The following is a 15,611-nucleotide window of genomic DNA, read 5'->3' on the forward strand; positions in this document are numbered from 1 at the left end:
TGAAAGTTTCGCTCACTTTCTACATTTCTTGCTTCCCATTATAGTTCCATTTACTTTGAATTCCCTCGTTTCTTTTCCCTGGCTAATCCACCTGAAATATGCATTTGTTTCATACCCATTGCATATCTGACGGTTCTTGAGAGCAGCATATATACTCTTAAAATTCATATACTAAAAGGAGAGGGTGGGGTAAACTGAAAGAGTAGCGCTGAAATAAACACATTACCATATGCAAAGTTAGACAGTGGAAATGTGCTGTATGATGCAGGGAGCTCAAATCTGCTGCTCTGTGACAATCTAGAGGGGGAGGATGTGGTGGGAGATGCGAAGGAGGTTTAAGAGAGAGGGGACACATGGATACTCATGGCTGATTCATGTTGATACACGGCATAAACTAATACAATAATGTAGAGTAATTATCTTCCAATTAAAAATAAATTAAAAAATAAAAGGTAGTAAATTTATGTTAGAGCACAACCTTTTCTGCCCTATTTCCATCCCACATCTCATTCCTTCACCCCATTACTCTCACCCTATGCTGTGAATTGCACAGTGTCTGAGTTTCCTGTTCTTATCTTCTCATTTTACTTTTTTAAGGGACTGTTAGACAAAGTCAGAAAGATATGGCTCATACTCCAGCAGACAGAATATTGCAGATTGGATTAGGCTTGTGTTAATGTGGAAGCAATGGAGAAAAGTAAATAGATTTAAAAGAGATTTAAGATTTAACTTTGGCATACTTTTGTTGTATATGAGATCTGACAGTTTTTCAATCCTCAATTATTCTCCAGCTATTGTCTAATTTCTCTGCTGTGCTTCAGCTACAATCTTGTTTAGAGAGATAGTTATGATGAATTTCCATTTTCTCATCTCCTTCTTACTTTACAGTGCATTTTATCTCTTACTAACATCACCAATGACCACATTGTAAAATTCAGTGAATAGTAAGTTTGAAACTTTTGGTTACACCATCATTCTTGAAACATCTATGATAAGTAAGAATACCAATTCAAGTATCTATATGTGTGATTATGTAACTTTATTTATGGCAACTTTATCTTGACTTCTGGACCTCATTTTAGCATACCAGTCACAAATGTAACCACTGCTATCCCCTCTGAGGAAGTTCTCCAGTCCCTTGAATTGTGAAATGGTTTTGCGATCTTACGCCAATGGCATGGCATGTGGGCCATGGAAGATTTGGTGCTCTAACTATTCCTTAATAACAATACATATTGATTGTTTCTATGATGGCTTTAGTCCATGTCCCTAGGGCACTTCCAAATTTGGCATCTCTAATTTTGTAGGGCTGTGTAAGTTCTCACATGGCTTGTTCCAGCATGTACCAGGGATCTTATTACCTCCCCTCTGATAACTGCCATAAAGTAAACTTTCAACTCTCTGCCTCAATTAATTCTATTCTCCTCTTTATTCCAATCTCGAGGGTAAAACCACGAAGATAATGGAAAATATTCATCCTTGTATATTTTCCCAAGGAATCTAATCCATGCTCCCCCATTTTGTTTGTTTGTTCGTTTTGCATGTGTGTGTGTGTGCTCAGTGTTGTCCAACTTTTGTGAACCAGGGGACTGTAGCCTACCAGGCTCCTCTGAACATGGAATTCTTCAGGTTAGAATACTGGGGTGGTTGCCATTTCTTCATCCAGGGGATCTTCCCAACCCAGGAATGGAACCTATGTCTCCTGCATCTTCTGCATTGGCAGGAGGATTCTTTTACCACTAGCCACCTGGGAGTCCTAATCCATGCCCCCAAATCCCCAACTTTGATCTTTGCTGGTTCCTGCCCCCATCTTCACCCCCATTCCTCACCCTGAAAAATGTGTTTTGTCATTTAAAGGACAAAAGACAGAATAATTTGCTGTTTATATTTCTGATTTCCACCTATTTCATGCTTCCCTGTGCCTATGAACACAACATTTAATGTATTTTGAACTAAGGAAAGAGAAGAAGGAAGGTCAAGAGATACAGGACAATTTAAAGTGATTATTATCCTACCACATTTTTCTCCTAGTTATTTTGGGCTCCCAGGAAGGTTTATATTTTTTATGTGACTGTTTCTTCAGGTGCACAGAATCATTTTGACCATAATTCTCAGGTTAGAGCCAACTTCTATCAGCATAACATATTCTATCCTTTATTTTCTTTTATCCCTTCCTCAACTATAAATACACATTATTATATATTCAATGTATGCCTTCCAAATTTTCTTTCAATACACACACCTGGACATGTTACAAATACATGCATATAAGAAAAAAAATACATGATACTTAAATGACCTTTAAAATAGATGCAATAATGTACTTTCCCAGCACAAAGTCTTTGAAGGTTCATATTACAGTTCATTATCTCCACCCTTTACTTAATTTTTACTAATATTATGGACATAAGGTCTTTCGATTGGCAGAATTATAAGGATGCTCTCCCCCTGCCAAGTTTTCCATATTATTCAATAAAACACTAATCCAGGTACTGCTGTGAAGTGACTTTGCAGATGAAATTAAGGTTGCTCAACAACTGACCGTAAAGCTGAGATGTTATCCTGGATAAGGATTAATAGGGCCAATGTAATCAGGTGTACCCTTAAACGAGAAGAGGAAGGCAAAAGTTTGAGACAGAAAGGTAGAGGCAGAGGAAAGATGAAAAAGAAGGAAAATAAGGCAGATTCAAACACAAGAAAGAATTCACCTGTCATTGCTGACTTTGAAGATGGAAGAAGGGAATTGGGAAACAAGGAATATCTGTAGCCCCTTGAAGCAGAAAATACCCCCTATTTGCCAGCCAGCAAGGAAAGGGTAACTGTAGTTCCACATTCACAAGTAACTGATCCCAACCAATAATCTTAATAAGTTTGGAGGCAAATTCTGACCATAGATTCTCAGTAAAATCCCACCCTATCAACACCTTGGTTTTGGCTTTGTGAAACTCAGACCAGAGAAGCCAGTTGAGCCAACTCCAAGATTTGATTTACATACCTGTGAGATAATACATATTGGTTGCTTTAATCTATGAATTCTGAATCTTTGTTTTATCAAAGATTTCATTTATTCCTTTATAATTTGTGCTTTTTGATTCTTTAAAAAATTCATCAGTCTAATGACATGAAAAATTGTTCTTACATTGGTGTTATAGTTTTACTTTTCATATATAAGCCTTTAATCCACTGAAGTTTATTGATTATTGTATGAAGCTGTAGTCTGATTTTTACCCTAAACATGACCTAATTCCCTCAAACATACTTATAATTTCTCTAATGCTTTACAATGACTTTGCAGTGGTGCTTCTCAAACTTTAGCAGATATCAGAAGAACCATGAAGAGTGCTTCTGTATTAACTAAGGTTCAATCAGAAGAAAAGGCATTTGCCACAGGAATTTGACTTCATGTAATTGTGAAAGTGGGTTAAGCAGTTGGTAAGACTTTTCTCTGGGTCTGATGCTGAAGCTTGAAATCTACAGAACAGACAATCAGAAATAAAGCTGCGCATAAACAGGAGTAAATAAGAACAAACTGGATACCCGAAGCGCAAGTTGGACATCACAAGGAAGGGTTGGAATCCATGATCAGTTCTTATTGCCTTTCACCATGACGGAGTGCATACTACACATAACCACAAAACAGTGCTAGCCCAGTTACTGCATCAGGCCAATGAGATGAGTTAGCAGATCAGCTATAGTTTGTGTGAGTTACAAAACACCACTGCTTCAATTCCACCGTCTAAAATCTTATATAACAATCCTGATTGGGTCCTCCCTACTTACAAACATACAGAAAAGAGTGCTCTGGGAAATTACTTCAACCTAGTCAAGCTTATTACAAAGATACCACAGCTTATTGAATGCAGATTGCTGGAGTGCAACCCTAAAGTCTCTGATTCCCCAGGTCTAAAGTGAGACTCAAGTCCACTTGCTACTTGCTACTATTGCTACTATTAAGAAACACATGTATAATTAATATATGTGTATAACTACTGTAACAAGCCCCAGTTTTGCTAACATTTTCATTAATATGACTGTGTATTGTTTGTTTAGTCAATAAGTCATGTCCAATTCTTTTTATTCTTTTGTAAAACTACCTTAGATATCCATAGACTGCATACATTCACCTGTATTTTATAATCATTTGTCAACTTTTGCTATTTTTAATTAGAATATGTTGATATTGAAAACATATCTCCCTTTCAAGGTCTTCTATTAACTAGTTTCATAGAATAATTTTTAATAATGATAGGGTGTTGTTATGTAATTTTTATACAGTCATTTCTATTGAGAGTGTTATATTTTCTAATATTTTATTGCTAGTAATGGATGATGCTTTTTCATGTTAGTTTTATATTAGTCAAATTGGTCATTTTATAGTTCTAGTAGTTTTAAGTCTTTTTAATTTCAGCTTTCCTGCTAATAGAGCTACAGTTTCAGATTGTAATTTTAATTTGCATTTCCTGAACAACTATATTCATTTTCAGACATTTTTCTTCATACATATAGATATCTCCTTTAAGGATATATCCTATCCTTTTAGGTCTTTTGACCATTTTATGTTTCCTTGTCTGCTTTTCTTCCTTATTGTATTTTAGGAGTTTTTTTTTTGGTTTTGTTTTTTGTTTGTTTTTAATACACTTCTTTTCTGCATGCAATTAACTTCTCTTTATGGCTAGCATTTTTTCACTTTTTCAAAAAGAATCTTGTGATATTTAGTTCTTACTGCCAAAATAATCAAATGCCTTTATTTTTATTTTCCTTTTATTAATATCATATTTATATGCTAATTAATAAATATTTACTTATCCTCTGTTCAAAAAGATGATCAATGGCTTCCTTTAAAGCAGTTTTTAGGGGTTTGTTTTTAAATGACTTAGAATTCAGGTTGGTAGATAATTCAGGCATTACGTTTCATTAGGACCAAAACTGCGTTGAATTGACATGATTTTCTCATGTTATATACTATCTTTGTATGTCTCTGACAAATATGACTTCATGTGCTATGTTGCCACTTTTGACATTCAGGTGAACTCAACATATTTTATTAAGGATTTTAGCATTTATGTCCATATTTAAAATTATATGGGCATTAAGTGAAATTACAATTTGATTTTTATTATATTATACTTTCAGGTCTTGTTAAGAAAATTATACTTATTTCAAATAATTTCTTCAGCACTTTTCTAATTAAGTTTTAGGAAGTGTAGAATAGAGTAATCTATTCTTAAATGTTTGATAGAACCAGATTGCAAAACTTCTTGGACCTGGGATAATTATGAGCAGCTTAAAAATTTTTCATTATAAGTATTTTTTTTTCTATTTATAATTTAAATTTCATCTTGGACCAATACTGTAACATTACGTTTTCCCACTTTATCAGAATTATTTAGGTTCTTAAATATAGTAGCATAATTATTTTTAAAGTAACTTTAATGCTTTACTTTCCTCTCTTTTCTATATTTGTTTATTGCATTATTTTGCTCAATTTTTTTTCTTGTTTGTTTTCCCCAAAGTTGGTTTACCTTGGCTTCTCAGCAATTAGTCATACTAGCATTTTTTTCCTTCTTTTCTCTACTTCATAGATTCCAGATCTTACATTATTACATTTTTTTTTTAATGTTAGGGGTTCCAGGGTTACTTTCTTTGGTTCTTTGTCAGTCCAGTAGGGCATTAAATTTTGCAAATGCTTTTTTCTGCATCCACTGATATGATCCTAAGACTTTGTTCAGTTAATGTGTTGAATTATATTGGTTGATTTTTAAATGCTAAACCAACATGATGTTTTATTTGCTTCAAAAATCTCTAACAAAAACAAAAAAGTTATATAAAAACAAAGCATACTTTTGTTCAAAGGACTAGATGAAATAAGACTGTCAATATGTTGATAATTTAGAGACTGGGGTTCATGACAGTATGATATTCTTTTTTTTTTTTCTTATAACTGAAAACCAATCAAGTTGGATAATATTGTCTGCTTAAAATGTCAGTCATACTCTTTCATGATAAACCTATTTCATCTTCACTGAACTATCAATCAGATCATGGTGTCAGGGATTTAAATTACACTTCTGTTCCTTCTTGACAGCAGCAGCAAATAAGCACAGGTCCTTTTGTGATATCATACACCAGATTAGCAGGCAACACCTCAGTGGCCAGTAGGTTAAACTGGTAAGCTTATGTTATGAATAGTACCTTGATTTATTAACAGTGGAACAAACATATTTTGGATTTAGGTAACTTTAATGCAAATCAGACATACTTTATCAACCTTTCAATTCTTTTTTACTGTTTTTCACTGGCTTTCAATTAATACTTAATTTCTCAAAGATGCTATCACTTCCCATTTTCTTGAGAATCTGATCAATGCATTTCTCTTTTTAGTCAATATTTTGGAAACCTTTAATCAATTCAATCAAGTCTTAGCATCCTGTGCTATTTCAAGCTTGAGTAATCTATTACTACAGGCATCAACTCATTGAAATGGGCTGACACGACTATTTAAAATTCTCCCTCCTGTCTTTCCATCTTTCTATATATTTTGGCAGAAAATAAATTGATTTTTTTTCATATAAATGCAGTGTAATACAAATGTAATGCAACATATATCTAAAGACTAAATATTATGAAAACAGCATAACTTACAAACTTTGTTAATGGTCTTAATGTCATATATTTAAGAACTATGTTCATACTTGTGCAACTAAGAATTCTGATAAGATGATCTAATGTCAACTTCAAGTTCATATCTTACTGAATATAATAATGAGAAAATATACCAACTTTGAATAAGAAATATTTTTTCACAGATATTTATCATAATAAACTGTATATATTATTTCAAATAACTGATATATTTGATTAAATTTCTATTAATTAAAATATCAAACTATATTCTGACAAGTCAATTTAAAATAAAATTGGTTAAGATCACCTTTTTTCTCAATGAAATAAATAGTGATACTTTCTTTGAAGGTGGCTTTGCAATTGCATTGGGGCAGTCAACATAACATATGGCTCATAGAACACCTGCCAGCAAGAATATATTTATAGAAATAGTAAACTAATTAATACCTTAAAGAGCCCCATGACTTTTGACACATTATGTTATCCTGTCAAATTAGACTTGCATCACCTTTCTTGGAAGAACATTTCTTCACCAGCATATAATAAATTATTTAATCTGGAAAGATCATTATGCTTCTTTTAAAAGTACAAATTTATACTCTGGGAAATAACAAGTCACTACAGTGAAATGATCCGCCCTCCACCATTTGATTATACACAGTATATCCTAGATGTTGAATATAAACTGAGAGAATATGAATTCAAATGTCTACATCCCTCTCTGGGTTGTCTTTTATTGCCAATATATCCCTCTATGGGCTTCCACTGTGGCTCAGCTAGAAAAGAATCCACCTGCAGTGTGGGAGACCTGCATTTGATCCCTAGGGTGGGAAGATCTCCTGGAAAAGGGAAAGGCTACACACTCCAGTATTCTAGCCTGGAGAATTCTATGGACTGTATAGTCCACGGGTTGCAAAGAGTTGATCGCAACTGAGCGACTAAGCATACATATCCCTCTAGTTCTGATTCTTAATATATAAGTTTTATACTATAAATGTATGTGTGAATTGAACAGGAGACGTGTTCAACTTTAAAATCATTGACTGAAAAAATAAAATAAAATCGTTGACTGGATCTTTAATTTTGCCAGATTTCTCCATCTGTTTGCATAACATACCCTCAGTCTCTACTTCATTCAAATAACCTGAAGCAATATTTTCACTTAATTTGTATCTCTCCTAAAGTTACATGTATCCCTACCACTACTGGTGATGTTTGTTTGATAAATCAGACATCTAGTTAGTCTTCTTCCCAGTTTTCTATAGACTGCACTATCTTTTTCCCATTTAAAGCAATTATTTTCTTTGGCTTTTGAGCAAAGACATTTTGAAGAAAAAAAAAAAAACTTGGATGATAACTGGACTACTTTTTTCAAGTTTCAGAATTCACTGCTGCTTCTGGATTTGCACACAATTGCATTTATTTTTATGGCCAGAATCATTTACTGAATGAAATATTTTATGAAAATATTCAGTTCAGTAATATTCAAGGATGACGAGCAGATGCTGCTTCCACATTATTTAATATTATATTAAATAACTGCAGTCTCATATCATCATCATGCATATTCTCAAAACAGTTGTACAAATTAGGAAGTAACAAAGCAAGTGTGATATTTTTATCAGGGTATTGTGAATAATAAGTGCCATGACAATATACACTTATATTCATGACAGTAATTCATTAAATTTTGTATAGCAACAACACTACCCTATCACATCTCAGATAGCTGTGGTGAATGGAATAAGGTGAAAGAGTTTGCTTCAGCAAAAATAGTATACAGGTGAATTAATCACTTGTTCCCTATAAACCAACATTCAGAAAATTTTGAATATGGTATTATAATAATTTAAAATACAACTAATTCAAGGAAAATGATTAAGTACATTAACTATTTTTCAATAAATTCATATTCAGTGCTTTAGGGCAATTTTTCTTAACTCAATTGTGTTCAAAGATATTATACCTTGAGTTAAAAGTCTGTCAATCACTCATAATTATAAATCAAGTATAGTGTAAACTACACTGATAGCCTCAAAATATGTTCAGTATATGTTATTAAGAAAGACCTCAAAAATAGATTAAAAAAAAGAAAATCTCTCCTGTGAACCACAGGTAACTTTTATCTCTCTTATTGTATTTACTGGGTCTTGCTAAACCAAGATATATGAGGTACAAATTAGTAATTTAATAAGAAACAAATCTTTGTTCTTTGTGAATTCAAATAATCTGAAATAATTATTCATTTTCTTTGAATTTTCTTTAGGGACTAGGTATTTTGGAAATTTTTTACCTCTGAGAAAGACAATCTGAGAAAAAATATTGCATAATCAAGTTTAGAAAAATGTCATACTCAATATTTCTTGGAGAGATGAAATGTCTGTAGATAAAGTTTCAGCTGTGAACTAGTCAATTAATATTATTTGCATTCTGTCTCTTTATGCATTAGATAGAACTGTGCTCCAGCAGAATAATACCCCCACCCTCCAAAATTCCCATGTCCTCGTTCCTAAAACCTGTTAATCTGTTACCTTATATGGCAAAAGGGGCTCTTCAGGTATGATTACTGTTAACCACCTAAGTGTAAAATTATCCTAGACTATTCTGTTGGGACTAATCTAATCACATGAGTCCTTAAAAGTAGAAACTCTTTCCCAGTTATGGTCAGAAAAGGAGATTAAGGATGAAAGAGGGTCATAGAGAATGTGTGTTGCCTTTAGAAGCTAGGAAAGGCAAGGAAATGAGTTCACTCATGGAGCCTCCCGAACAAAGGCAGCCCTGTCAACACTAATTTTAGCCCATTGAAAACCATTTTGGACTTTCAACAATCAGAACTGCAAGAAAAAAAATAATGCTGTTTTAAGCCACTAAGTATATGGTAATTTGTAACAGCTGCAACAGGAAACTAATAAAAACATATATAAAGAGCTTACAAAGGAGATTCTTTTTAATCCATTAACCGCTTTGGAGACTGGCTTCTTTCACTTAACATGGTGCTTTGGAGATTTATCCATGTTGCTATGGGTATCAGTAGTTCAATCCACTTACTACAAGTAAAATTCCATTTAGTGTCTGTATGCATTCAGCAGTCATTTTTTTTTTTTAATTTTGGCAGTTATGAAAGAAGTTAGTATTAAAATTTGCGTGCAATTTCCAGGGACCATTTTCTAAATAGGCTGCTCCATTGTGCATTCCCAAAAGCAAAATATGATAACTATTTTTCTGCATCCTATCAACATGTTATTGTCAGAATTTTTGTCTTATTTTTATTTTAGCCATTCTAAAAAGTATAGGCATACCTCGGATATATTCTGGGTTCAGTTTCAGACCACTATAAAAAATCAAGTCACAGGAATTTTCTGGTTTCTCAATGTTTATGAAAGTCGTTTATAGTATACCATAGTCTATTAAGTGGGTAATAGCATTATGACACAACTTGGTGACTTAACAACAAGCCTTCAATGAGGCGTATTAACAACATTTAAGACCACTGATAAAAGATCACCATAACAAATATAATGTTAATAAAAGCCTCTGAAAAACTGTAAGAATTACCAAAATGTGACAGAGGCACAAAATGAGCAAATGCTGTTTGAAAAATGATGCTGATACTCTTGTTTGACGTAGGGCTGCCACAAACATTAAATTTGTAAAAAATACAATATCTGTGAAGTACAATAAAGTGAAGCACAATAAAAACATAGTATGTCTATATATATAGGCATTCCCTGTGGCACAGCGGTAAAAGAATCCTCCTGCCAACGCAAGAGATGCAGGTTTGATCCCTGGGTCGGGAAGATCCCCTGGAGAAAAAAGATGACAACCCACTCCAATACTCTCACCTGGGAAATCCCACAGACAGGGGAGACTGGCAGGCAGGAGTCCATGGGGTCTCAAAGAGTCAGACACTATTTAGTAACTAAACCACCACCACCATGTCTGTATATATTGATATTTCATTTTTACTTTAATGCGAATTTATTTTATTACAGGTGATGTTGAACAAATTTTCAAGTGCTTGATTAGTATCTATACATCTTTGAAGAGTTTTTTCAAATAGCGTACCTTTTAAAAATTTATTATATGTGGTCTGTGATAGGAATATTTTGAAAGCTCTTATGTATTCTAGATATAATCCTTTTATTAGATACATTTTATAATGTTTTCTTTCAGTATATGTCTTGTCTTTATATTACCTGAGTGTCTTTAAAGATGCAAACATTTTTAATTTTGTTAAATTCTAATGTATCATATTTTATGAATTTTTTTATTATCTAAGAAATTCTTGACTAATTCGTGGTCACAAAAAAATCCTCTTATGTTTGCTTCTAATATTATTATAATTCCATAAATTTTTTTAGGTTTTAAATTTAGCTATATAATCCACTTTGAATTAATAAGTAATTATATATGTTCCAATGTATATTCAATATGTATGAGTTAAGGCTGAATATTTTTAAATATTGATATCTATTTTTTCTAGCACCATTTGTAAAAAGATTATTTTATCATCAATTACTGTTCCACCATGATCAAAAACAAATTTACTATGTTAAGATCAATTTCTACATTTTCAAATCTTTTTTTAAACTATTACAGTACTGCACTGTCTTGATTACTGTAACTTTTAAAAAGATATTGAAATGAAGTATTTTGAGTTATCCAGATACATTACTCTTCAAAATGATGTTGGTCATTCAGTTCATGATTTTTTATATTAAAATTTTAGAATCACCTTATCAATTTCTTAAAAATAAAAAAAGGTTCTGCTAGAACTGTAATTACTACTACACTGTTTCTATAGCTCAACATCAGAGAAATAATATCTTTACAATGTTGAGTTTTCCTATATACAAGCAAGGTGCATCTATCCATTTATTAAGGCCTTATTTTACTTATTCAATATTTTTTTATATTTTTCATCATACACATCTTGTTAGATTTATACTCAACTATTTTATACTTTTGATTGCTACTGTAAAAGATATTTATTAAAATGTCAGCTAGGAATTGTTAACTGCTAGTAAATGGACATTTTCCTGTATTTATTTTGTGTCTTATGATCTTGATAAATACATTTATTTTCTTCTTGCTTTTCGTAGATTCTTTGCTATGTTCTATGTAGATAATAATGCATCTATGAACAGAGATCATTTTGCTTGTTGAACTCCAGTCTGTATGTCTTTTTATTCTTTTAAATTAGTTTTTAAATTTTTTTTATTTTTCTGCATTATGCCTTGGCTAAAATATTTAGGACAATATTGAATAGGGAGACAAATATCCTTAACTTTTAATCTTTAGGGGAAAGCATTCAGTCTATCATCAATTATGATATTAATTCTTGGGATTTTGTAAATGTTCTTTATCAATTTCATTCTGTTCCTACTTTGCTGAGAATTTTTTTTTCCCAAATACCTATTAGCATCTGTTGAGCTAATTACACGTGATTTTTCTTAGTCTGTTGATATGATAAATCATCAGTTGTTTCTTGAAATGCTATATCAAGAGTGTATTCCCAGAGAAATCCCAACTAGCTTAAAATATATGTTTGTTTGTTTTTATAGTGCTGAATTCATGTTGTAATATTTTGTTGAGAAGTTTTTCTTCTACTATCATGTGCAACATTGCCCTTGAAATACATCTGCTCAGTTTTGGTTTCACAAAATGATGCAAGGCTCATAAAATGGGATGAAAATGTTTCCTTGTCTTCCATTTTCCTGGAATATTGTGTGAAAGTTCATTTGACCATGAAATCATTAGCATAATCCATCAGCAAAACCATTTAGAACTTTTTTTTTCCTGTTGGAGATTTTTGAGGATGAATTCAATTTTTAATAAATATAAAACTTCAAATTATCTATGAAATTAGATAGTTCTTTGATAATTGTGTGTGTGTTTTTATAAAGAATTTGACAGTTTTATCTAAGAGATAATATTTTTAGGAGAAAACACAGATTAAAGTCTACATGACATTTGATTTGGCAACGATTTCTTGGATATGGCACCAAAGGCACAAACAACAAAAGGAAAAACAGACTGAGGTCCGTAACATGGTGGAGTGAAAAGCTACATTTGTCTCTTCTTTTCAGTCTAAAGGGCTTTTCTGGTGACTCAGATGGTAAGTACCCACCTGCAGTGTGGGAAATCTGGGTTAGATCCCTGGATTGGGAAGATCCCCTGGAGAAGGGAATGGCCTCTCATGCCAGTATTCTTGTCTGGATAATTCCATGGACAGAAGAGCTTGATGGTCTACATTCCATGGGTTGCAAAGAGTCAGACACAACTGAGTGACTAACACACTTTATTTCAGTTTAAAATCATTAAAACCTCCACAGTATATCAAAGGTTCTTCTGCCCATTACGCTAGGATTCCAGAGAACTCCACACATTGGGCTTCTCTGGTGGCTCAGATGGTAAAGAACCTGCCTGCAATTCAATAGATCTGGGTTTGATCTCTGGGTCAGGAAGATCCCCTGGAGGAGGGAATGGCAACCCACTCTAGTATTCTTGCCTGGGGAATCCCATGGACAGAGGAGCCTGGAGAGCTGCAGTCCATGGAGTCACAAAGAGTCAGACACAACTGAGCAACAGAGCATGCACTTACTTACACATACATCTAAAAGCGAGTGGACTAGAACACCTAGAGGAGGTGGAACTGGGGGACAGGAGGAGGTATTTGTGATCTTGACTCCCCCCAGGTGTAAAGTGGAGCCCAAAGCTACAGAGAAACCGGTAGTAGCAAAGAAAGCAATGCACACATATCCAGCTTCATGGTCATAGAGGCACCACTTAAATGGGCAACAGTGGTGGTGGGGTCTAGGACCCCATCCCTATAGCACATGTCTCTGGGTCCCACCTGCAGCATTAGAGCTCATGAACCTTACAACACCAGACATGGCAGAGGTACCTATGATTCACAGCTCCCCACTCCACAATTGTTCACCCCTCCTCCTTCAGTGAGGCCTGAAACTCAGAGGATTCTAGATAGAAGGGAAGAGCTCATAATCCCAGTGCAGCAGGTGACAATTCCAGTGATACTGACAGAAGCAAGGCACCAAGAACCCCAGGGCCACAAGAGGTGATAATGAGGGCATAGGGCCACAACTCTGACAGATAATAGTGAAGGGCAGAAAGTGCATCAATTCAGTTCAGTTCAGTGGCTCAGCTGTGTCCGACTCTGCGACCCTATGGAACGCAGCACGCCAGGCCTCCCTGTCTATCACAAACTCCCGGAGTTCACTCAAACTCACGTCCACCGAGTCGGTGATGACATCCAAGTGTCTCATACTCTGTTGTCCCCTTTTCCTTCTACCCCTAATCACTCGCAGCATCAAAGTCTCTTCCAATGAGTCAACTCTTCACATTAGCTGGCCAGAGTACTGGAGTTTCAGCTTTAGCATCATTCCTTCCAAAGAACAACCAGGGCTGAACTCCTTCAGAATGGACTGGTTGGATCTCCTTGCAGTCCAAGGGACTCTCAAGAGTCTTCTCCAGCACCACAGTTCAAAATCATCAATTTTTCAGCGCTCAGTTTTGTTCAGAGTCCAACTCTCACATCCATACATGACTACTGTTAAAAACATAGTCTTGACTTGACGGACCTTTGTTGGCAAAGTAATGTCTCTGCTTTTCAATATGCTATCTAGGTTGATCATAACTTTCCTTCCAAGGAGTAAGCGTCTTTTAATTTCATGGCTGCAGTCACCATCTGCAGTGTTTTTGGAGCCCCCCAAAATAAAGTCTGACACTGTTTCCACTGTTTCCCCATCTATTTCCCATGAAGTGATGGGACCAGATGTGATGATCTTCGTTTTCTGAATGTTAAGCTTTAAGCCAACTTTTTCACTCTCCTCTTTCACTTTCATCAAAAGGCTTTTTAGTTCTTCTTCACTTTCTGCCATAAGGATGTTGTCATCTCTGCATCTGAGGTTATTGATAATTCTCCCAGCAATCTTGATTCCAGCTTGTGCTTCTTCCAGCCCAGCATTTTTCATGATGTATTCTGTAACTCTAGAAGTTAAATAAGCAGGGTGACAGTATGCAGCATTGACATACTCCTTTTCCTATTTGGAAACAGTCTGTTGTGCCACGCCCAGTTCTAACTGTTGCTTCCTGACCTGCACATAGGTTTCTCAAGAGGCAGGTCAGGTGGTCTGATATTCCCATCTCTTTCAGAATTTTGTATATTCTGATCCATACAGTCAAAGGCTTTGGCATAGTCAATAAAGCAGAAATAGATATTTTTCTGGAACTCTCTTGCTTTTCAATGATCCAGCAGATGTTGGCAATTTGATCTCTGGTTCCTCTGCCTTTTCTAAAATCAGCTTGAACATCTGGAAGGTCACAGTTCACATATTGCTGAAGCCTGGCTTGGAGACTTTTGAGCATTACTTTACTAGCATGTGAAATGAGTGCAATTGTATGGTAGTTTGAGCATTCTTTGGCATTGCCTTTCTTTGGGATTGGAATGAAAACTGACCTTTTCCAGTCCTGTGGCCCCTGCTGAGTTTTCCAAATTTGCTGGCATATTGAGTGTAGCACTTTCACAGCATCATCTTTCAGGATTTGAAATAGTTCAACTGTAATTCCATCACCTCCACTAGCTTTGTTTGTCTCAATGCTTTCTAAGGCCCACTTGACTTCACATTCCAGGGTGTCTGGCTCTAGATGAGTGATCACATCATCATGATTATCTTGGTCGTGAGGATCTGTTTTGATACAGTTCTTCTGTGTATTCTTGCCACCTCTCCTTAATATCTTCTGCTTGTTAGGTCCATACCATTTCTGTCCTTTATTGAGCCAATCTTTGGATGCCATGTTCCCTTGGTATCTCTAATTTTCTTGAAGAAATCTCTAGTCTTTCCCATTCTGTTGTTTTCCTCTATTTCTTTGCACTGATCACTGAAGAAGGCTTTCTTATCTCTTCTTGCTATTCTTTGGAACTCTGCATTCAGATGACTATATCTTTCCTTTTCTCCTTTGCTTTT

The sequence above is a fragment of the Ovis aries genome, chromosome 1 (assembly GCF_016772045.2).
Source record: "Ovis aries strain OAR_USU_Benz2616 breed Rambouillet chromosome 1, ARS-UI_Ramb_v3.0, whole genome shotgun sequence".
Taxonomy (NCBI): Eukaryota; Metazoa; Chordata; class Mammalia; order Artiodactyla; family Bovidae; genus Ovis; species Ovis aries.